Below are 23,986 nucleotides of genomic sequence, written 5' to 3'. Positions count from 1 at the left end.
CGACATGACCAATGTCCCAGCAAGCTCTTCACGCGGTAGGTCTCCAGGGTTTTTCCTGCGCCTACCTCAAGAGTATGTTCCGACAAAGAAGACATGCTTGGGTACATTACCTTTAGCCAACGAACGCCGCGCTCAAGGGGAGAAGAATGTGGATCTCTGGACAGAGGGATGCTTGTACCCAAAGGATCCTTCTCTCAATGTCCATCCGCCCTTTACAAACCTTCCACCACTATTGCAATATGTTGGAAATGGAGAGCAAGGTTTGTTGGGCTACTGCAAGAGACTCAACAGACACGAGATTGCTCGGTCCAAGATCTACTTGCGTCATTGGCAGTTGCTGAATGGGAGTTTCCACAATCTTCAAGATCAGATGCAAACAGCTACTAGTGCGCTAGAGGAGGCAAAGAGCACCATCGCAACCAAGGAAAATGAAATTAAAAAGCTTGAGGATACTCTCTCACACATAAAGAGTACTGCCATGGGAGGTAGGCTGAGGAAACGGGAGTTGTCCGAAATTCAGACTCTTGCATCACGTGGTGGGGCAAGAAAACGAAGGGTGACAGCTATGAGGTAAGATGTTCTGCCCCTCATGTTGTTTAAGTCTAGTACCGCTCATCATTGTTGTTTTGGGTAGTAGGAACTTCATCCAAGAAACGTGTGGCGGCGAGAATGCATCAGCTCGAGCATCTTTACTTCGTTCTTGTTTCAACAAAGATGACTTTATTGGGTTGCTTGATGCTCCAGAGGCAAAACACTTGAAAGACGCAATCACTAAGAGAGTTCTTCAAAGTTTTTCTAATATTGTCACTGACCTAGATGTTTAGGATATCTGTGATGCTGTTGGGATTAGTACGAAGGGCTATCAAGCAATACATCAAGTGTTAAAAGATGCATTAAGAAGTCGAGGAGTCACGGAAAACCTATTCCCACTTCCTCACAGAGTGGCGATTACCAAGAGGGTGTCAAATGAAGATGTTGTTCACCGATTAGGAGACTACTTGTATATTGAGGACACGATGCCTCTTTAGCCGCTTCATAGCAAATCACAAGGAAGGAAGGCCGCAGGAAGGGAAGCGGTGCTGTTTCTAACAGTGTGTTGCGGACCGAAGGCTTTGTTTACACCAAATTCAACAATATCTTTGTGGACTTGATACGATTGCAACAGTCCATGGCTGTTTTCTACAATTTGAGTGATGTTGGTTAGTTTAGGGTTGCCAACATGCTCTATGATGTGTCATAACATGCATTTTGAGGCTTTATATTTGTGGCCGTTCTTGAAGGCAAGCTTGTGTTTGTGCTGAAGTTGGATGAGTGTGTAATTGTAAAAGGGAGAAAGTTGGAGAGAATGAGCATCACGCTTATGAATGAAGCCCTAGCTTATGCCAAGCAATCTTGCAGTTCGAGTGAAGCGACAAAGCCCTCTTTTAGTGTGCAATCAGAGAAGGATATATGGTGGCTTGGTGCAATTGAAGTTCCGAAAGAGACACATGAAGTTCTTGCATGGATTTTTAGTAGAATCCAATGGGTCACAGAGGTCATTAAAGCTCAAATAAACGGTGAGAAGCTCATGGTTGCAAGGCATGGGGAGTTTGATGTTGAATGGCATTTAGGTGGTGATGTAAAGACCATAAAGTGCATGCTTGGATGCAAACAAGGTGCAAATTCTTTACTTCCTTGCCCATTCTGTGTGAAAGGGCACAAGACAAGTCGAGCAACTCAAGTGGAAGGTCATGACGGAGATAATGATAATCATATAAATAGGGAGTGGCAAACTTCGGTTCTTTCACGTGATATGCTAGAGGTGCCCAATAGGGATAGCAAAGATCCTGGGTGGAACCCCATAATTCCCTTCTCCCTCAACAATGTTCACTTTTGTACATTGCATGCATTTATGCGAATATTTGATAGGATGCTAAAGCATCACATTGATTATGCTTTCACAATGAAGCCCCTTCAACGGTCAAAAGACTCCTTGCAGGGGGTGGAGACGCTCCTTAATGAGATTGGATGTCACCAGTCAAGCGTGAACATTGTAGCAGAGACTTGTAGTGAGAAGACATATGAGGTGGCACAGAAGGTTTCCATGAATGGAGCCAAGGCACGTCGATTTTTCAAGAAGATGTCAAAGTTTCCAATGCAGGTACACAAGGCAAGTGTCGATCTAGCAAGTGAGAAGCGGTGGGAGTTGTGGAAAAATTTTTTGTTCATGCACGACGGACAAAGATCCCAATGTGGAGGTTGCTAACCAACGCAAGCTAGTATGGTCATCCTTTCAAAAGGTTGTGCAATTGATGAATATTTCAAGCACCACTGTTGAGTAGCGAGAGGAGTTCAAGAAGGTGCTTTATGAGTTCGCAAAGGCAGCTAAGGACGGATGGTCTGAAAGCAAGATTACAAACTACATGGTTTGTTTTAATGGACTTAATAGATATGCAATGTTTAAAAATGCAACTTTTCTATTGGCGTATCTCCTTTTTGGTTGTTTTAGCACATTCTCTATGCGTATGGTGCATACTACATGGACCGCTATGGTTCGCTTGATATATGGAGTACACAAGGCATGGAGAAGTCCCACTATCGAGCAAAAGGAGTCTACTTCAAGAATACTCGACATGGTGGTGGTGGTTCACACTCCAACTACCTTCAAGAGATGTTTAACTGGTTTTTTAGGCACACCTTTGGGAGAACTCGCACTATTGAGAAGGCAAGAGAGTCGATGTTAGCAAAGCAGTTACGCAAGGCCTCCCGTACTGTAGCATCTAAAAAGTGAAAACGCTCGCGAGCGGCCGTGGGCCATGAGGCTTGGCGTGCAACTAAGGATCGAAATGGCAGCGTTTGGGTGTCGCGTCAGCCGTCCGCATGATCCAGGTTTACTTGTTAAATTCAATTGGTTTATTTGAGTTTTTCACTTAATGGGCCGCATAGTGTGAAAGGGCTCAAATCCCAGAAACCCCTATTTAAAGGTTGAAGGCGCTCATTTTGTCATTTTCCATACTAGGTGCTACCATGGCAAGAACAAAACAAACGGCAAGGATTCAAAATCGAGAGGGCCTGGATGGCCGACGAATCCTAGCTCCAGCACAAGAAGCTGGAACTTCACAAGTTCAAGGTGAGCTCCACACAGAAGAAGCTAGAGCTTCAAATCAACATGGTCAGTCCTCTACAACAGAAAAAGAGAGAAGGAAGCATCGCCTTGTTGTCTATTCATCGGACTCCAACGATTCTGAGGGCAACACGACGGATGAGAGCGACCAAGGCAAAGAAAGAAATAACCACAAACAACGGTCAGAAGACTCCGAAGAGACGCAAACGGATGATGATCCTCCATGGGTTGGGGTCGAAATACAAACTTATGCCGCTCACATGTCTATTGGGGGTAAGACACTCCCTAAAGGGAGTGGACCCACACCATCACATCCGCACAATAGTGAAGAGCACGAATTAGGTGAAGAGTGGGTGGACTTGGAATATGAGGTGTTGGAGGTGCCTGTGCGGCCGAAAAAGAGAACGAGCATTGTCTACAAGAAGAGGAAGCAAGCTGCCCCAACTTGTGCAACAAATGCACCTCCTCGTCGACCTCAAAAGGTGCGAAAGGGCAACCGTGCATTTGCGGAGATTTGCCACTATCAGAAGAGCACCGACCTCTTGATTCAAAGGGCCCCTTTTGCAAGGCTTTGCAAGGAGGTTTTGCAAATGTACAACACTGAGTTCCGGATGGGTGCCGTGGCCATAGAGGCAGTCCAAGAGGCAGCAGAGCAATATCGAACTAGCATATTCGAGGATGTGAAAGGCTATGTGCCATCCATGGAAAGCGTGTAACGATTATGCCTAAGGATATGTAGCTTGCTCACTATTGGACGGAAGCGACTCACACACCCATGAAGTGCATGCAAACACTACCTAGATCAACATAATGTCAATCGAGAACACCGATGACACGATAGGCACACGGAGGAAATCTCTTAAGCTTGTCAGGCTGAGACCATCCTACACATACAACACTCCAAAAGGCCAACTAAACCACAATCAAGAACCTCACTGCTCTCAACTACACCACCTAGCCACATACACAATCAAGAACCTCACTGCTCTCAACTACACCACATACACACATACTAAAGGTAACTCGCCTAATCATGCCAGATTCGTACGAAACTTAAGGAACACCATCCCCTCACTAGGATACACCTGTCCCTAAGCTTCTACACTCAAAACCCTCACTCTAAACCCATCTGCGAAAAACGTGTAGGATGACAGAGCGGAATTTTGAAAGTGCCCGAAATTGAAATTTATGAGTACCTATGCGTAGCTTATGTCGCCACGATTCTATAGACTACTAGCACGCAGAAAACAGACATCGTTTGATACACTTACGGCCACAAATAGCTTGTAGATGCATCGGCGTGTGCGCTTCGTCTTGCGTGGAATGCTTGGCGTCGTCGCGTAGCTCTCCCCGAGCCTACAACAATGGTGCAGTCGGATCTCCAATGTGTTGAGCGAGCCGGGCGTAGCGAGAGGATGAAGCTCACGCTCACTCTCTTTCTCTCTCACACACAGTAGACGGCAGCGCTCAGTTTTGATTATGATAAAAGTCTTTTTTACAAAATGACCTAGGTACCTTATATACTAAGGCTACCTTAGGTTTAACCAAAAATGGGGTTGAAAGGGTCAAATGGTTTTGTATTTACAATTTGGAAGTGCCATTTCACCCCGGCTTCTGAAACTAGAATAACTACTCATTACAAATGACGTTTATAGCCATAATCCGCAGCATTTCATAACTCGCAAAAGATAAGACTTTGGTACGAAACTTGAGTTATGTTGTGTTGTTGACCCAGCGGTCAACACTCCCCCCTTCCGCGTTCATGTCGTCCCCGACATGACCTGATTGTCGATGGCGATGTGGTCTTTGCTGTCGTTTTGGCTTCATCTGTTGCACTGCTTGTAACTTTGTCGAACCACAACAAGAACTATGATCCATTAGAGCGGACATCTATCATCATAACCATTCATCTTTTGAGATCCTCTGATTACTTTTATGTCTGCTCTTCTTCATTGGGGACTTCTTTGTTCCTGTGAAATCATGTTGTTAGTGTTGTCTGCAGCTTTGTCATTGTAGGCCATTCTTCGACTCGCCATTGAGGAGAAGTATGCTATGATCTGAAATTGGTGCTCCAATTTATTTGTCAATTGATTTGAGTAGCATTTCCTTATTGTTGATGTAGAAGGAATATGTACAAGAGGATGGTGATAGGTGTCTTTAGATTAGGGTCTAAAACCTGGATGACCAAAGGGAAAAAACCCGGTGGGAAAAAAAATGCCTTTGGTATACGCTCTTATTGGAGTTGAGCAGTTGAACATGAAGTACATGTTCATGAACGGTGAGTGCTTGGGTGAAACACGGAAAGAGTGCCTGATGCAAGTGCCAATTATGGGACACTCTATATGCATATGAGAAATTTGTCACCAAAAGCAATGTGAAAGAAAGAGATGATGGGTGTTTCGAGGAATAAATGTAGCACATGTGACATCACAAGATGTCTCAATAGCTTCCACCTTTCTAAGAAGGATTTTCGATGTAGAAGTTTCTCCACTCGTATCTCACTGTGCTCAGTACGTGAGTGTCTTTTAGACCTTCTCCTTCACTTCACCAGACTTAAGTACTTAGACTTCGACTCTTTTGCTCACCTATACCAGCATGAGCGACACAACGTAAATATGCTCAACTCTTCCAGCTTGAGCAGTACCTAGAATAGCTAAGACGCTTAGACCACAGAGAATATTACTTGAAGCTTTGGGACTAACACCTCACTCATTTTGTGGCTTAGCTACTCGACTTTGACTTTTATGACTTGTCGGTTGCCTGTTGACACTGCTTTTGACAAGTTCTTTGGCTGTTGTAGTGGCTACTGAGACATACTTCGTGAAGTTTCATCATTTTCCTGTACCTTCTTCTCTTTGTAGTTCTTAGGCCTCTCGTCAGTCTTTTCTTCATGTGGATTATGGATTTTTTAATTTTTTCTTAATAATAAACAAAAAAAATCTTAAAAAAACTTAACAAAAGAACAATCATTCAAATAGAAATCTAAATGCTATGTACACTATACACATGTCCCTAAGGGCTCATATATGGATTTTGTCCCCATACTCCTCTGTAACACTACTATGAGGGCATATACTCTAAATTTCGTCAAAAAATTATCACAATAAAACGCAAAAATTCAATGCATCTCACAAAACATTGCCCTCTAATAGTCATAATGTTAGGTCCGCATTCAGAATGCCTCCCCCCTTCCTATTTGGAGTCATCCTTTACGACAGGGTATCGCAAAGGGTATGTGTTGTGCTTGGGCAATTAAAAGTTGTGCCTATGCAGGCCTTGTAATGTAGCCCTATTATGCATACATAGTCAATGCATGGAAAAGATTTATGTTGTGCAAGATGTGGGTATAAGCAATTTGCTTATTGGCATTTGTTGGCGAGGCTTCCTATTCTAAGCAATGTAATGGTCTTTGAAGCTCCTGTATCGTTGCTTGATTGAAGCGACTTGCTCTCTTCTAACTGTACTGTAATCGTAGGAAGAATTGTAAGAATTCAAGCGGCGATGCACTGATAGCAGTTTTGTTGTTCTTCTTTGGGACCCATGTCTTTGCGATTATTGGCTGTTTTGTTGCTGGCTCTCGTTTGGGAACCCATACTTGCCCGTGCTTCGTTTGTGTTTGAAGAGACTTCTTTGGGATCCACCTTTTTGTTGTGTGAGTCAACAGTGGTCTTTGCTTCAGCCCTTGTACGCTTGGTTGGGGACGGGATTTAGGCTTTGAAAGTTGATACTGTGGTTGTTTTGGAATCCAAATGAATTCCTGACTTTTTTGTGCTTGAATCAACTTCTTTGGAGCCCATACCTGAGTTGTGAAAGCTTGCAATTTTGTGATATTCTTACCCGTTCTTGCACGTTTCCTTGTTTTTGTTTTGGTGTTGGATCTTGTGATTTGTCATTAGAGATCTTTGTCTTCTTGATCCATATCTGTTTTTGGCCGATCTGGCTTTTTGGTATCCAGATTTGTTGAGCTTTTTGGCTTTGACTTGTTGTCATGTTCTTTTGACCTGTCATGGTTGTTGCTGAAGGGGTTGGTGATAGTGATGGCCTGAGTTGATGATAGGGGATGTCGTAAGACTCATTACTATCGCTACTATCCTCAGCAAGGTTGACTTCTTGTACTTTCCCTTGATTTTTTGGATGGTAGTGGAAAGTTACTGTCTGTTTGCTCGTGGGTGGTAGTTTCTTGGAGGACTTTTCTAGCCCATTGATTAGAGCATTGTTAGCTCGTTGCTCTGGTCGTATTCCTCCTAGGTGAGTCTGTGCATCCTTATTAGGAGCCATGTATGAGGATGCTTGTGGTGGCTATGTCTTCACCGAGGACTTTGGAATCCACTTTTGATGCACGTTATTCGTGTAGCGATGACATGGATTCCCGGGTCGTTGATCTTCTTGAAGCTCGAAGTGTTCTACAGAGTCATAGAACTCGTCGTCTTCTTCATCTTTTGATTCTCCACATTTCTTTGTTTACTCCTTATTTCGAGAGCTTGTTGATGTCTGGATCTCTTCGTTTTCCTGGATTACACTCACTACAAAATAAGGAACGATATCATAGCCATTTTCATCACAAAACTTTGTTGTGGGAGCATTCTCCATGGCGCACACGTCTAGAGTAGCTAAGATGTGTTCCCATCCAAAAGGTTCTAACTCTTCTTCAGGAAATGGTTCTGGGATATAGTCCTTATCCTCTATAACCCACTCTATGATACATTCCTCACGTTTCAAGCTACCACATTGTGAAGCTCCACACATCCACAGTTCTTTAGGCTTACCTAACCAAGCTGAAAGTTCTGATCCTGCTACTGTGGCGGAATCAAACTTCTCAACTGGTGTTCTCGTCACATCCCTATAGCTATGGTCCCTCAAGTTTATCTTTGTTATGGTTTCCATATGTCTCAGGTATATATGGTCATAACCCCAATCTTGGACCATTTTCAATTGTCGCATGAATGGTCTTCCCAGAATGATGTCATAGTTGTTCTTCTTGCCAAATTCAACAACAGCAAAAGTGTGTTCATATTCAATGCCACAAGAAGTAACAAGTAATTTTTCTAGCAGTCCTAGGGGCTTTTCCTTGTGTCCGTCTGCAAGCTACAGGGTCATTCGTGTGGATATCAAGACAGGTTTTTCCCATTTTTTCCAAACCTCTTTGGTTGCAATGGCCACACCAGCTCCACTGTCAAGGATTGCCATGGTTTTTACTGTAGACATGTAGTAGTGTTAGTGTGTATACGCGCTTCACCAGGGGCACTTTTCTCCCACTGGGTTTTTCCCCCTGGACATCCGGTGTGAAAGGACACCTTATCTCTTAGGGTTTCATATAAGCTTTTTAGCTCTGAGTTTGTATACAATTATTATTATTCTAATACAGAGAGAGAGACTACAGAGATCTCGTACACAAGCTCTGTGTCTTCTCCTTCTCCATCTTCTTCCTACTCTGAGTTGCTGTCTTCCTTCTGTTTCCTGTTTCATCATCTTCAACAATTGGTATCAGAGCAAGGTGATTTCCAGAGCCTCTACTTGCGTTTTCGCGTCCGCGCGCGCAATCGCAGTTTTCAGGCAGTTTTCGGAAAATTTGTTCGTGGGAGCATCCTCGACGTTCCGGGAGTATTCTGAGCAGGTGACCTGCGGTTTTACCCCCCTTTCGAAGCTGTTCGAGCCCTCAGAATTTTGTTCTGAGCAGCGTAGCAGAAGTTACTTTTCGGAGGCGTTTAGATTAAGAGGGTGTGCTTTTTGACAGATTTTCTTCAGGTAAACAGTTCTTTTGGGAAGCAGCTTGTCTTAGCTTTGTGCTGAGATTTTGTGTAGAGTTTTGCTTGGATTGGAGAGGAGATTTGTGAATCTCTTGGAGGTTCTTTTGCTCTCTTGTGTGCATCTACAGTATGGCTCAATCTACGGAGAAAGAGATTTTTGGTGCGTTTACATCCGAAGACAAATTGGATGGTACCAACTATTCTCTTTGGTCTTTTATGGCCAAAAATGTTTTGGTTGGTAAAGGATTGTGGGATTATGTATCTGGAGATGAAGTTCGTCCAGTTAGCATTGCACCTGTCACGCCTGGTCGTGGTGCAGCTGGTGGTGCAGGACCCTCACAAGTCACTCCAGAGCAAAAGAGACGGGATACTAAAGATGCACAGGCTATGGCTGTGATTGCCTTAACCATAAAGAGGACAATCACACCACATATCAGATCTTGCAGAACTTCTGAGGATGCTTGGAACACTCTGCAAGCTATGTTTGGAGGAAGAAACGCTGCCAGAATAGAGTTTTTGAAGAAACAACTTGACAAAATACAGATGGACGAAGGTGACGATATTGTCGAGCATCTTACAAAAATAAGGGATCTTAAAGAGCAATTGCTTAGCATTAATGAAGTGATTCCAGAGAAGGACTTGGTTTCCAAAACACTCAATTCACTACCACCATCTTATTTGACTTTTCAGACTTCTTTGACTCTGTCTTTGCGAGCTAATCCTGACCCTCTTCATTTTGAAGAGTTAGTGGCTTTGCTATTGTAGGAGGATCAATCACGTAAGAACAAGTCTTTACAGGTGGATGGTATGGATCATGCTCTTGTTGTACAGAACAAAAACAGGGGTAAAGAGAGTGCTCATTACTCCAAGTCTAGTGCAGGACAATCTTCAGAGAAGTCTAAAGGTGATTCCGACAAGTCCAAGAAGAAAGGTAAATGTCACTACTGCAAGAAACCTGGTCACTACATTAGTGAGTGTAAAAAGCGAATTGCTAAAGAAAAGAAGAAAGAGTCAAGTTTGGTTGTTTCAGCTTCTGGTGATTCTTCTACAGCTAAAGAAGAGTCTGCAAACTTTGTGCAGGATTCTTATGCTTTTGTAGTATGTTCAAATTTTTCTGCTTACAGTGTTGACAAGACACAAATGATTTGGTACTTTGATAGTGGTGCATCCAAGCATATTACTTCAAGGAAGGATTTGTTTTGTTCATTGGATGCAGCTCCAGCAGGAAAGAAGGTGACATGTGCAAATAATGCTTCTTATCCAATCAAAGGTGTTGGTAAGATTTTGATTACCATTTCAGATGGTTCAGATTTATGCTTGCCAGATGTCTTATATGTTCCAGGGATCAAGAAGAATTTGTTGTCTGTATCCTCTCTTGCAAAAAATGGTCTTCGGGTCATTTTTGAGGATGACAGATGTGTTGTACGAGATCGAGAGAATGGTTATTCTCTTATCACTACAGGTACGCTGGAAAATGGACTATTTGTGCTAGATCGTTATGAAAAGCAGATTCAGGTATGTATTGCAAAAACAAAGACTCAGGCCATGCAGGATGCTGAGTTGTGGCATGCTAGATTTGGGCATGTTGGTTATGGCAGTTTGATGACTTTACAACGTCATAATATGGTGCATGATTTGTCTTTATTGGAGATGCCACCAAGACATGTATGTGAAGGTTGCGTTCTTGGAAAGATGCACAGATTTGCATTTTCGCAGGATGGTTCAGTTAGAGCGACAAGAAAGTTGCAGCTTGTACACAGTGATGTATGTGGTCCTATGAGGACGCCATCTATAGGAAACAGCCTTTATTTTGTGACCTTCATTGATGACTTTTCCAGGTTTTGTTGGGTGTATCCACTCAAAGCAAAGTCAGATGTGTTTGCAGTTTTTCAACATTATGTGGCCATGGTTGAAAATGAAACAGGTTGCAAAGTACAGACTCTTCGTACCGATCGAGGAGGTGAATACATGTCAGGTGCATTTAAGGATTTTTTGGGAAAGAAAGGCATTAAACACCAATGCACTATGCCATACACACCACAACAGAATGGTGTTGCAGAAAGGAAGAACAGGTCTTTAATGGAGACAGCTAGATGTATGCTCAAGGCTAAGAGTTTGCCTCATAAGCTATGGATGGAGGCAGTTGCTTGTGCAGCACATGTTTTGAACAGGTGTCCTACTCGTGCCTTGAAGACCATTACTGCATATGAAGCTTGGTGTGACAAAAAACCTTCAGTCAGTTATCTTCGTGTTTTTGGTTGTCTTGCTTATGCTCACATCCCTCAACAGTTACGTGGGAAGCTTGATGATAAGGCAATCAAATGTATATTTGTGGGGTACAGTAGTGGAAGTAAAGGTTATAGACTTTACAATCCTGCTACAAACAAGATTTTTGAAAGTCGTGATGTAATTTTTGCAGAAACTACTGCTCAACCTATGGTTGCTTTTGATGTACCTCATATGCAGACACATGATGTATTTGAAGGTTTGCTTCCTTCTTTTGTGGAGAATCAAGAATCACAACAGGTTGATAATCTTGATCAATCTTTTGATCAGCATGTGACACCTCATGATGTAGAGGAAATTGTGCGTGAAGAGCAAGAAGTTCTCAGGGAAGAAAGAACCTTGCCTAAATGGGTTCAGAAAACTTTGCAGGATAGCAAGTTAGATGCACCGTTGCCACGAAAAACACGTGCTGGTACTACTTTTGGCAGAGAGCAAGTAGATTTGGCTTGCTTTAGCACTCTTTGTGATGCAGATGAGCCTGATTCATTTGAACAAGCTTTAGAGTGTGTTCAGTGGAAAGATGCTATGCAGCAAGAAATTGATTCTATTCATAAGAATCATACATGGGATCTAGTGGACTTGCCTACAGGTAAAAATCCTATTGGTACAAAGTGGGTTTTTAAGGTAAAAAGGAAACAAGATGGTACTGTTGACAGGTACAAAGCAAGGCTTGTGGCAAAAGGCTATGCGCAACAGAAAGGCATAGATTATGATGAAACCTTTGCTCCTACTTCTCGTGCGTCCACAGTTAGATCACTAGTTGCAATTGCTGCTCATCATGGTTGGAAAGTGCATCAGTTGGATATCAAAACTGCTTTTTTGAATGGTGATTTGCAGGAAGAAGTTTATGTAATTCAACCAAGTGGTTTTGTTGTAAAAGGTCAAGAGCAAAAGGTATGTAGATTGCGTAAAGCTTTGTATGGTCTCAAATAGGCTCCAAGAGCATGGTATGAGAAGATACATACTTATTTGATTGGCCAGGGATTTCAAAATAGTCCAACAGAAAGTACTTTGTATGTCAAAAAGAGAGATGGAGTTCTCATTATGCTAACACTTTATGTGGATGATATGCTTCTTACAGGCAATAATGCAAATGAAATTGAAGCGTTTAAAGATGCTTTGAGACAAACCTTTGAGATGTCTGATCTTGGTTTGCTACATTATTACTTGGGTATTCAGTTTGTACAATCAGAGGATGGCATATACATGTTGCAGGCAAAATATTTGCATAAAATTTTGGACAAGTTTGGTATGCAAAATTGTAAGCCAATCTCTACACCCGTAGAAACTGGATCAAAGTTGAGCATCCATGATGCTGGAGAACTTTTTGATGTACATACTTATGCAGCAGAGGTTGTTTGCTTGATATATTTGGCAGGCAACACTCGTCCAGACATTCAATTTGGGGTTTCACAAGCAAGCAGATTTATGCACAGCCCAGGTATGCATCATTGGCAAGCTGTGAAGCGCATACTTCGTTACCTTTCAGGTACCCCTAATCTTGCCATGTTCTTTCCAAGGGGGGATATGTATGGAAAGCACAGTTCTATGCAGCTTCTTGGTTACAGCGATTCAGATTGGGCTGTTGATTTTGACACACGACATTCCACAAGTGGCAATTGTTTTTTTCTTGGGAAATGCATGTATATCTTGGCTAAGCAAGAAGCAACCCACAGTGGCTACATCAACTTGTGAAGCTGAGTACAGGGCAGCTTTCACGGCAACAGTTGATTGTGTATGGATACGCAGGTTATTGGCAGATCTTTGTGAGTGTCAACAGGCACCCACTACCATTTTCACTGACAGTCAGAGTGCTATGGCAGTTGCAAGGAATCCAATATTTCATGCAAGAACAAAGCACATAGAGGTTCACTACCACTATGTCAGGGAAAGGCTACATGCAGGGGAGATCACACTAACTTACTGTCCTACACAGGATAACATTGCAGATCTATTTACGAAGGCGTTATCACGAGAAAAGTTTGAAGCTTTCCGAAAAGCTTTGGGCTTACTCTCATACACATGATGATCTGCTACCTTGTACGGATTCACACTATCACTACAGGGGGGATTTGTAGACATGTAGTAGTGTTAGTGTGTATACGCGCTTCACCAGGGGCACTTTTCTCCCACTGGGTTTTTCCCCCTGGACATCTGGTGTGAAAGGACACCTTATCTCTTAGGGTTTCATATAAGCTTTTTAGCTCTGAGTTTGTATACAATTATTATTATTCTAATACAGAGAGAGAGACTACAGAGATCTCGTACACAAGCTCTGTGTCTTCTCCTTCTCCATCTTCTTCCTACTCTGAGTTGCTGTCTTCCTTCTGTTTCCTGTTTCATCATCTTCAACATTTACACCATTGAATTCCACAAGAAGGGTGGTGTTTCCATCTTCTCCCTCGTAATACTCGCCTACCTTGTTTAATGGCACTGCCCTAGTATTTAGTTGAGGCATTTCAAGCTCTTTGATGCCTTCCCCGATTTGAGTCATTGGGGTTTTTACACCAAATTTCTCTAGACATTTACCCACATTAGCCCACATGTTTGGTCTAATTCTGAGTAACTCGGCTAACATTATTGTACAAGTGACTGGGGTAGATAGAATATCTACTAGTCCCTTTGAATCGATGGCCTTGTTGGGAGACAGTCTCTGTGATGGGACTGCAACCACATCTGACTTGGTCTTGTATTCTCCCATGTAGGACGGTAGTGTTCTTAGCGAATGGGGTTAACTATCCATAGATTATACAGATCCTTTGTCGCCCCAATATGATCGCACGTCTAGATTCATTTGAGATCCAGTCTCAAATTCCTCTATTGGTGGTAGAAACACTCCTCGTTCATCACCAGTCTTGTCTACTCGTCTTCTTAGGTCATCGGCTTCATTGGCCTCTCTGACTTGTTTCCACAATTCGTCAAGACCATCTATCTCTTTACAATCCTCATGTATAGCTTGGTGAAATCCCTCGGAAAGAGTTATCCGTGGTATTCAGTACTATCCTTGGTTCTAATGCTGGGTCTTTGAGGTTTGGTCTGTGCTCATGACTAGAATCTGGCTCTTTTAGTTCCTGGTTTGGTGGGATTACTTGTGTAGGCATGACACGGATCACATCCTCAGGTTTTGCAACTGGTGGTTCTGGTAAAGCTTGGGCTGTTTGAATCATTTTTTTGCACATTTCAAACCTTTGCTTTTCTAGTTCCGTATAGGGATATGTCATCCACGTGTGTTCTAGGGTTTGGTTGTTTTTGAGCCTCGCATCATAGGCTTTGAAGAGGGCATCTAATGTCTCGTTAACCTTCTCTGCCAACACAGATCCTCCTGAACTAGCACTTCTCGGTTTCTCATCCGTGGATGGTTCTTCTAGAGGTTTAACCATCTGTGTAAGAGAAGGTGCCTCTTTTTCCTCATGTTGTTTTATCTTCTCCTCAGCTTCGGTAAGCTTCTCAGCTAGGGATTTTTGCTCTCGTTCCCTGCGTGCTTTCATCCTAGTCTTTCTAGCTTTCCAACTATTTCGTTTGCTCTTGGTTTTCTGACTAGGTGCGTCTGTCTTTGGTCCATCATCTTTCTTTGGACTCATGTCACTTTCCGTGTTCTTTGTCTATGGATTCTCATCAGCTTTCTTTTGAGATTGTGCTCTTGTAACTACTTGAACTGGTACAACATTTTCATTTTTTGAGCTACTAGGGAGCTGAACAATCCCTAATACATTTGTCGTGATTTTTCTGATTTGGTTTGGTTTTTTCGGGCAATCGGGATCAAGTGAGTGATGCCACACTCAAGACAATAGGCATTTACTTCAGTGACCTCCGTATGAGGACATTGTTTGACCAAGTGGTTGTCATGACTTTTGTGACAATCTGTCTCTGGTTGAGGAGATTCTTTTAGCATTTCCTCTTGGCTATAAACAAGCTTTGACCTAGATAAGCCGCTATTTGCAATGAATCGCAATGTCCTTTCGTCCATTTCATACCTTCTTTCTTTCGACTGAAACCCAGGAGGTGGAGGTTATACCGGCCTCACCACTCCATGTGTTTCTCTCACATTTTGTTGCTCCGAAGGGTAGTACTCACTTTGGTTGCTATACCACATTGTAGCTGGTACTGGCATTGGTTTATTTGATGCTTCCATCATTGGCATGTATCTCATGTCTACCGGCATTCTAGCACCTGGCGCAGCAGAGGTTGTTGTCCTAAGACAAGCTGTGGCCTTAAAACTCCTACTGGTCTTGGTGCATTCCCCGTTATGTATCTAGGTGGAGTAGGTGCTTCTGGAATAGATTGTACATACCTCTCCCTAGCATTTTCCATGCTATAATAGCACTCTTCCCCCGTATGGTTCGTCCATTTTCTCTCAATTTCAGGTCCACTTCGGCTCTCTCGAATCAGACCTTACAAGAGGAATCAACCTCTTGACCAAGTCGTCGATAAGCTTTTCTTGATCAATAGATGCCGTTGGCTTGTCAATGGACTCACTTATCTGTGAAACACTGTGCTGAGAGGATGTGTCATCTCCTTCACTCTTTAAGTCCTTTTCTTTGTAAGCCTCACAATTATCCACTAGATAAAGAGCTTCTTTGATCAACTCGTTTAGCGTCATCCTCCTTATCATATGCAGATTCTTTTGAAGGCACGCATCTCTCATTCCGTGGATAAAGATCAGCATCAGTCGTGCTTGCGTAGGTAATTCCGCTCTCGAAAAAAGCTTAACACATCTCTTGAGCCGTAATGATGCTTTGCTTACTGATTTATTCTCTTTCTGTTTGAATCTATGGATTTGCGAGACCGTGTTGTGAGCAATGCCTTTTGGCAAGAATTCTTCAATAAAATCCTCAAACAGCTCATCTAGGGTCTCAAAATCCCATTTTCCTCCGAGTCGAACCATGTAGCTGCATCATCTTCTAGAGTCAATCCAAATCCCGCAAACTGTGTCGCAAAATCTGAAACTTCCTCTACTCTAATCACTCTTCTAAAAGCCGCTACGTGATCTCTCGGATCTTTATCTCCGGAGTAGTTTCTGTTTACCCATTTCTGGACTTGGGATGGTCTAACTCATCGATTGTCTACAAGTCTAACCAGAGACTCTCCCAATCCTTCTCTCGTTATCGCTCTCGAAGGGAATCCTGGTGGCTCTCTTCTTGGAATTCCTATAGGAATTCTCGTGTTTGGTGGAGGCATTTGTGGTCCTTGATTGACCAAATATCCACCTCTTTCTAGTACAGTCTGTGGATTTGTGCTTTCTACAACTCTGTATTCTCGTCCATACTTGTCGACAACTATAGATCTCCATTGATAGTCGACTCCGTATGTGTAGACATATAAGAGCTTGTAATCCGTTATCTCTTCTAGGTATGGATCTGAGCACCTATAAAGATTGACCTCATTGTCGTCAATGTATCTATATATTCCTTCACTCTCATGACCAATCATCCAAACTCTTTCAACAAGATGGGTCTTTATCAATTGCAAGTTTGGAAGATCCATTGTGGGACGATATTCCTCTATCGTCGGGATCTCCAAGCTTGTGTAAGCTGCGTTTGAATCTAGGGTAGACATGATTTCTGGGCTTAAGAGCTTTTGCTTGGTTCAAGTAGACTTAGTCCATTGTGTTTAAGTTCTTTGGTTAGGGAAAAGTCGAAACTATGTCCAAAACCGCAACCATTTCGTCACAATTCTCGCAAATTGTCACTTTTAGACACCCCTGACTTCCGGATGAATTTTGAGGCTTCAAACGATATTTTTTTTCAAAGTTGAACTAAATGGTTGACGTGCGGCATGCATTTAGTTCAAGTTTTGCTCTAAGATCTGTAGAGCCGCTCTCAGGCTATGTTTTGATATAAAAACTTTTTCGATCCGATACCGTTTGTGAAAGTTATGGCCAAAACAGTGAAATGCAGTTTAGAATGGTCAAAATGAGTCCAAATTCAATTTTGAAAGAAGATTTGGGATCTCTGTGACACTGTGAACACTCCTGTATGGTCAAAATTATAGTTGGACCCTAAAACTGGCCTGGAGACATCCTACGCGTAGGATGTCTATATGCTCAGAATTTAACAGAATTTTGTCCAGAGACTCCCCTTAAGTCCAGCAACACAATGGTATGCTCAGAATTTCATTTGGACCTAAAAATGGCCTTGAGACATCCTACGCGTAGGATGTCTTTTTGCTCAGAATGACTTGAAATTTTCACCCAGCTTCTCCTTGATGTGCTGATCACAGTGGTGTGCTCATAAGTTGGTTTGGAGTCCTAAATCAAGCTGGAGACATCCTATGCGTAGGATGTCTAACTGCACAGATTTTGTCCAAACTTGATCCCAAGATTCTCCTAGTGCTCAACAACCCAATGGTATACTCAAAATTGAATTTGGATGCCAATAGGTCAAGATTTGGGTTGCATAAGCTTCTAGTGCACTCCAAGAGTAGGATGTTTGACAATTCTTGTCTTTGCTTGGTAAATAGGCCAAACAAGGTCCAAATTCACTTTTGAAAAAAGTTCTGGAATCCTTGAGACACTTAGAACCTCCCTATATGGCCAAAGTAGAATTTTGACCACTTTATGATCCTGGAGACATCCTACGCGTAGGATGTGTTTTTGCTCTATTTCAACTCAAACTTGCACTGTAGCTTCCCCTTGATGTGCTAAACTCACAGCTATTTTTACTTTTTGATTCTGACACCTATAGGTTGGTCAAATGATCAAGAATCTGTTCCAAAAGCCTGATGTTTGTTCTGATGAATTCCCAAGTCAAATCAACTCCAAATTGGACCAAATTTGCCTAGGAGGCTTGCCTAAGGCTATACAACACCCTGCTATGTCCACAGTTTGAATTTTGGTTTCAGAATTATGCAGTAGACATCCTACGCGTAGGATGTCTTTTTGCTCAGAATGAACCCAAATTTGAACCACAGACTCTCCTTAAGATGCTGATCACTGTGGTATGCTCAGAGTGTTAAGTATGGAGTCTGATTTACCCTTGTAATTTTCTGTGGTAAAAGCGCACATTTGTAAGGCCCCCATTATGAGGAGAAGCCATCGTGCGTGAAGGAAAATCACTCATTGGAAACCAAAATTTTCACGGACAAGAATCAGGGCCAACTTGTTGGGATACTTTTTTTTTCGTCGGAATATTATGGCCGGACGGCGGCCGGAAAGTGGTCAGAAAACAACCGGTCGGTTGGCCGGTGGCCGGTAGTCGGAAGTCAATGGCCGGTGGCCGATGGCCGAATTCAAAAGCGGACTTGTCGTCTCAAGGGCGGCCACACATGGGCGGATTGGAGGGTCCGATTTGGACTTATTCGCACAAGGGCGGCTACACGTGGCTGTCTCTCATAAGAGAGGGCAGCCCTTTTGGCCTATAAAAGGAGGCCATTTCTACACACATTTCATAGTGTGAAGTTGATGCAACAAGGTGAGTGTGAGGTGATGAGAGTGAAGCAAGGCGGGAGCTCTATCAAGGGTTTAATCCCTTTGTAAACTTCTTCTTCTTTTGAAGTGCTAAAGCCATTGAGTGGCTGCTTTCTCGTGGACGTAGACCACATTGGGTGAACCACGTATATCGTGTGTACTCTCTCTCTCTCTCTCTACTCTATAATCTCTTGTGTGTGAAATCTATCTCTCTCCATTAAGTAATCTACTCAAAAATCTATTTAGCCACGTCTTATTTCCTAACACAGAGGTTGATTTGGAGTGCTAAATCATGGTGAAGACATCCTACGCGTAAGATGTCTAAGTGCTTAGAATTGCCCCAAACTTGAGCCACAACTTCCCCTTGATGTCAGTAACCCAATGCTATGCTTAGATTTTAATTTGGATGTCAAAAGACCCCAAAACTAGCTATCCTTGCCTTTTTCAGTAAAAAATGCTAAAGTATGTTCAATCTTCCTTTCACTGACCCAAATGAGATGAAATTTATCACATGCACTCAATACAACATTTAGAACATGCCTCTGGAGTCATCCTATGGTTTGGTCTCAAAATTAGGCCTTGGACACAATTTGGATAGGATGTCTGGCAATTCTCGTCTTTTGGCTTTGATCTGACAAAATTTGGTCAAATTTCCACTTTCCAGGTGAAAAAAGGGTAGAACCTACCTTCTAAACACACTGGTAACCTCAGATTTTCAAAAAAGTGCCCAGATCACCCTGTAGACATCCTACGCGTAGGATGTCTACTGCTGATTTTTTGAGACTGAAGTGTCCCTGATGCTTCCTTATGCTCTCAGCAAGTGCAAGTATGCTTCACAATTGCAAAAACATGCAAAAATCACTCAATCTAAACCTTTTCTGAAATTTTACGTTTTCTGACTCCGCCTTTTGACTTTTGGTCAACAAAAATAGGGAAAAACACCCAAGTCTATGTGTTACTAGGGTAAAACCTACCCTCTGAACCCACTGGTGCAGTCAGAATTTTCAAATTTGGTCTCCAGAACCCCCTTGAGACATCCTACGCGTAGGATGTCTATGTTTACGAAATTGCAGGTTTTCTTCACAGAACCCTTGCAAATACTCTTTTATATTCACAACATCAGTCAGTCATACAAAAATATCCACAAAAGATTGTTTAATGCATTTTTACCCTCAAAAGAACACTTTTCTGTGATTTCAAATACACTCAAGCACTTTAGCAAATAATTCAGTGTTGAATAGCTCTAGATCAGAATTGGATCACTTACCTAAAGCTACTCTTACAAATCATATGGGGTTTTGCATCTATGAGTAGAAAAACGCTTCACTGCCACACACGGACTAGTAAACGCTTTTATCACCTCACAAATCACTCGACCACCAACAACTACTCTAATCCACAGATCCTAACTAAACCTATCTAGACGCAGACCCTCAGCAAGACACACGCTTCCTGGCTATCCACTTGATCGCGGAATATCCCATCAAGCAACCATCACACGAGTGTTAGTAGGAAACCTACTTAGGTCCTTGTGTCCCCGGCAACGGCGCCAATGTTGGACAAAAGCGACTCACACACCCATGAAGTGCATGCAAACACTACCTAGATCAACATAATGTCAATCGAGGACACGGATGACACGATAGGCACACAGAGGAAATCTCTTAAGCTTGTCAGGCTGAGACCATCCTACACATACAACACTCAGGAAGGCCAACTAAACCACAATCAAGAACCTTACTACTCTCAACTACACCACCTAGCCACATACACACATACTAAAGGTAACTCGCCTAATCATGCCAGATTCGTACGGAACTTAAGGAACACCATCCCCTCACTAGGATACACCTGTCCCTAAGCTTCTACACTCAAAACCCTCACTCTAAACCCATCTGCGGAAAACGCGTAGGATGACAGAGCCGAATTTTGAAAGTTCTCGAAACTGAAATTTATGAGTACCTATGCATAGCTTATGTCGCCACGATTCTATAGACTACTAGCACGCAGAAAACAGACATCGTTTGATACACTTACGACCACATATAGCTCGTAGATGCGTCGGTGTGTGCGCTTCGTCTTGCGTGGAATGCTTGGCGTCGTCGCGTAGCTCTCCCCGAGCCTACAACAATGGTGCAGTCGGATCTCCAATGTGTTGAGCGAGCCGGGCGTAGCGAGAGGATGAAGCTCACGCTCACTCTCTTTCTCTCTCACACATAGTAGACGACAGCGCTCAGTTTTGATTATGATAAAAGTCTTTTTTACAAAATGACCTAGGTACCTTATATACTAAGGATACCTTAGGTTTAACCAAAAATGGGGTTGAAAGGGTCAAATGGATTTGTATTTACAATCTGGAAGTGCCATTGCACCCCGGCTTCTGAAACTAGAATAACTACTGATTACAAATGACGTTTATAGCCATAATCCGCAACATTTCATAACTCACAAAAGATAAGACTTTGGTACGAAACTTGAGTTATGTTGTGTTGTTGACCTAGCAGTCAACACTCACCGTTTGCGCCATGAGAATTAGCTTGTAATTAGTCATCAAAGCATTTTTGTATTTACGGAACTTCCAAGATTGGGAAGAATTTGAATATAAGCGTCGTTTGATTGTATACTCCACTCTTTGTACATTGTATTGCTGTAATTGTGTACCATGCGATGTAGCAGTGGTCCATGTTTTGTCTACCTTCTTTTGTATGTATGTAGCTTAAAGCTTGGCATTGGGAAAATTTGCCTACGTTAAGCCCCTTCTATATGCTTATGGAAGACCCAGATGCGCGCCCTTGTGGCAGCCCATTTTGGGGCTTCCCAAGACATTTTGTAGGCATATCAATAACTTTTCCCATGATTTAATGCAAGTTGGCTAGCCAACATGCTTTCCAACCCAGCATGCATAAAAAATTGCATGATTCACTAAGCACGGGTGCTTCTCATAAACACATTGGAAGCAAAACATATAACAAATTCAAAAGCTTGCAAGTAAGTGAGAGTCATAGACACCAAAAAGTAGATTCATTAAGGAAATCAACTCTTTACATGATATCTGGCTTTTGCTTTAGGATCTTTCGAATTACAGTTTCTGGCGCTTGGCCTTTTGGGGTGGCTCCCTTTTAAGCAAAGTGGTTGTAATTTCTTGTGTGTCATTAACCCCTACAACTTGGTTCATGCCGACATGGGCGATGAGGCACCCGCAAAAGTTGACGCCAAAAGTGGATGTTGCAAAATCTTTCTTTACAAGCACTACAAGGTTGGCCGATTGGGCAAGGGTTGTTAAGCACAAGGCCTTGGAGAGTGAACGGAGGGAAAAAATGTTGTAGCGTCCATTGGGGGAGTAGTCGGCATGCACAAACACCACATCACCAGTCGGAAGTGTGTCGAGGTAGTGAGTAAGTGCCGCTTGAGGTCCAAACACCGTCCTCCTCCCCCCTGACCGTTGCGCCCACGCGTCAACCTCCAAAACATCCCGGAAAACATAGGATTTGTGAGAAATATGGCAAAAAATTAGTTATAACATTAACAAAATCAATTGTAACAATCAAATTTAAGTGAGCATCTATACCTCTTGTCTACGATCCTCCTCATCGGCATCCGGGTGCAAGTAAAGATCCACACTTGACTTCCCCTTTGGATCAAGCAAAATAGGTGTTGTAGTAGGTGATGGTGAATCCACTCTTGTGCGTTTAGCCAAACACATGGCTTGCACGGCCACAAACTCCTCCTCAGAGACCTTGGCCTGCTCGGCCACTGCCACCTCGATTTGAGCGATTGCCATTGTGTCCGCCACAGTATTCCCCATGGGCAGTAGGAGATCATCGTCATGGGAGGTGGTGGTATCAACCTCAAACTTGCCATGGGCATCTAGGATGGCGAAACACTCATCCATGCGAAGCTCAAAGGATTTTTCCAGATCATGTAAAAACACAAACTCCTCCCCACCCACCACAATGGAGGAGAAACGGATAATCTCTACCTCAGGAATGGCATCCCGAGTGCTAGTTCCTTCTGGCGGCCCCGAGGACGAACCGACAGATGGAGAGGCCTCCAAGAGGCCTTGAATCCCTACACCTTACGCATTGCTCACACATCATCATCTTCAAAATGCACATATTGTCCGGCGGGTTGTGCTATGGTGGCAAAGCGTGCAAGCCACTGATGAAATGGCCTATCCCCTTTCTAGATGTGGTGCACAAGGCCCTCAGGGACCCATTGCCCTTGCTGGTTTGGTAACTCAACAATGAATCTCCCCATGCACGTGGAAATATATGAAGTGATGTGCTCAAGAGATTGAGAGTGGAGGGTCAAGGTGGTTTCCAAATCGGGTTGGGCTGTGAAAAATGCATGAAGCTCAGGGCGATTTTCATGCCCAACCTCACTAAGGAATGCATCTAAAGCACTAGTTGCAGCCATGCTTGCTCTTTGCGTAACTGGGTATGCCACGTCTCTCTGCAATGCTGGGATGAAAATGGTAGAATGAGGAGGTGGTCCCCCTTTTATAGACATATTCCATCTCGAAAAAATAAAAAATATGCGTTTTTCAAAAAACAATTACACAACACCTTAAAACTCAAGTACAAAATCAAGTACAACACCCTAAAAATTTTCAAAATCTTTAATAAAATATTCAGTACATAAAAGAGTAAAGTTACAAGCCAATTCACTTAGACAAGATGACTTCGTCTGTAGCCCAATCTTTGGAAACAAGCATAGTGGCCTCCATCCGCCTTCCAATCTACACAGCAAAAAATGGGTAATCAAGATACAAATACCTAGAAAAATTAAGAAAAGGTATCTAATCAAGCACAAAGCAGACCTTGCGTTGTTCCAATTTGAAACTTGCATTGCTGACATCTTCGAACCCCATTATGACAAAATGTTCCCGAAGATTGGCAACCACCTCTACCTCATTATTGGGCATGCGGACACGAATTTCAAAGGATTGAACCTCTTCGGCCGTCAGCTGCAAGTGTATCCATTTTCTACGTTTGTGCATCCACCTTTCGTAGCTAAACCGTGCATACAAGGTGCACCTTGCCTTCAAATATCGAAGGAAAAGCTGTGTGGGGAACACATTGCACTTGTAACGGTCACCATCATGCAAACCGTCAACATAGCCCCAATTGACACCTAGAATGGTGTCCATTGCATCTACGTCAACTTCTTTGCAAACAAACATTGTTGGTGTTTCCACAATCGGCAGAGAGCAGAATGCATGCACAAACAAATGGATGGGACAATGCCAAATGAGACCCACCGATCTGGTTGCCTTATCAAACTTTAGGGACCCTTGGAAATATTGCAGCACCTTGCGCTTGAAAGAAAGCAAGGCCCAATGGTCTGGAGTTGGCCATTCTGCACTCTGCAATGAGGGTGTCTCCACGGCTTCTAACCTACCATAGCCTTGGCTTGAGTTCGGTACCACGTACTTGTGGGAGTACA

The 23,986-nt window shown here is 42.9% G+C and overlaps 2 pseudogenes; one reads left to right on the top strand and one right to left on the bottom strand.

Annotated features, from left to right (window-relative positions):
• Positions 1-3,006: 3,006 nt before the first annotated feature.
• Positions 3,007-3,819, top strand: LOC147441373 (uncharacterized; annotated as a pseudogene).
• A 17,763-nt stretch (positions 3,820-21,582) lies between these two features.
• Positions 21,583-22,957, bottom strand: LOC147441372 (uncharacterized; annotated as a pseudogene).
• Positions 22,958-23,986: the final 1,029 nt, after the last annotated feature.

Source organism: Adiantum capillus-veneris, chromosome 15 (genome assembly GCF_014529385.1).
Source record: "Adiantum capillus-veneris isolate H3 chromosome 15, ASM1452938v2, whole genome shotgun sequence".
Lineage (NCBI taxonomy): Eukaryota > Viridiplantae > Streptophyta > Polypodiopsida > Polypodiales > Pteridaceae > Adiantum > Adiantum capillus-veneris.
Note: the sequence above shows the minus strand (reverse complement) of the source record. Positions and strands in the feature narration are given on the sequence as shown.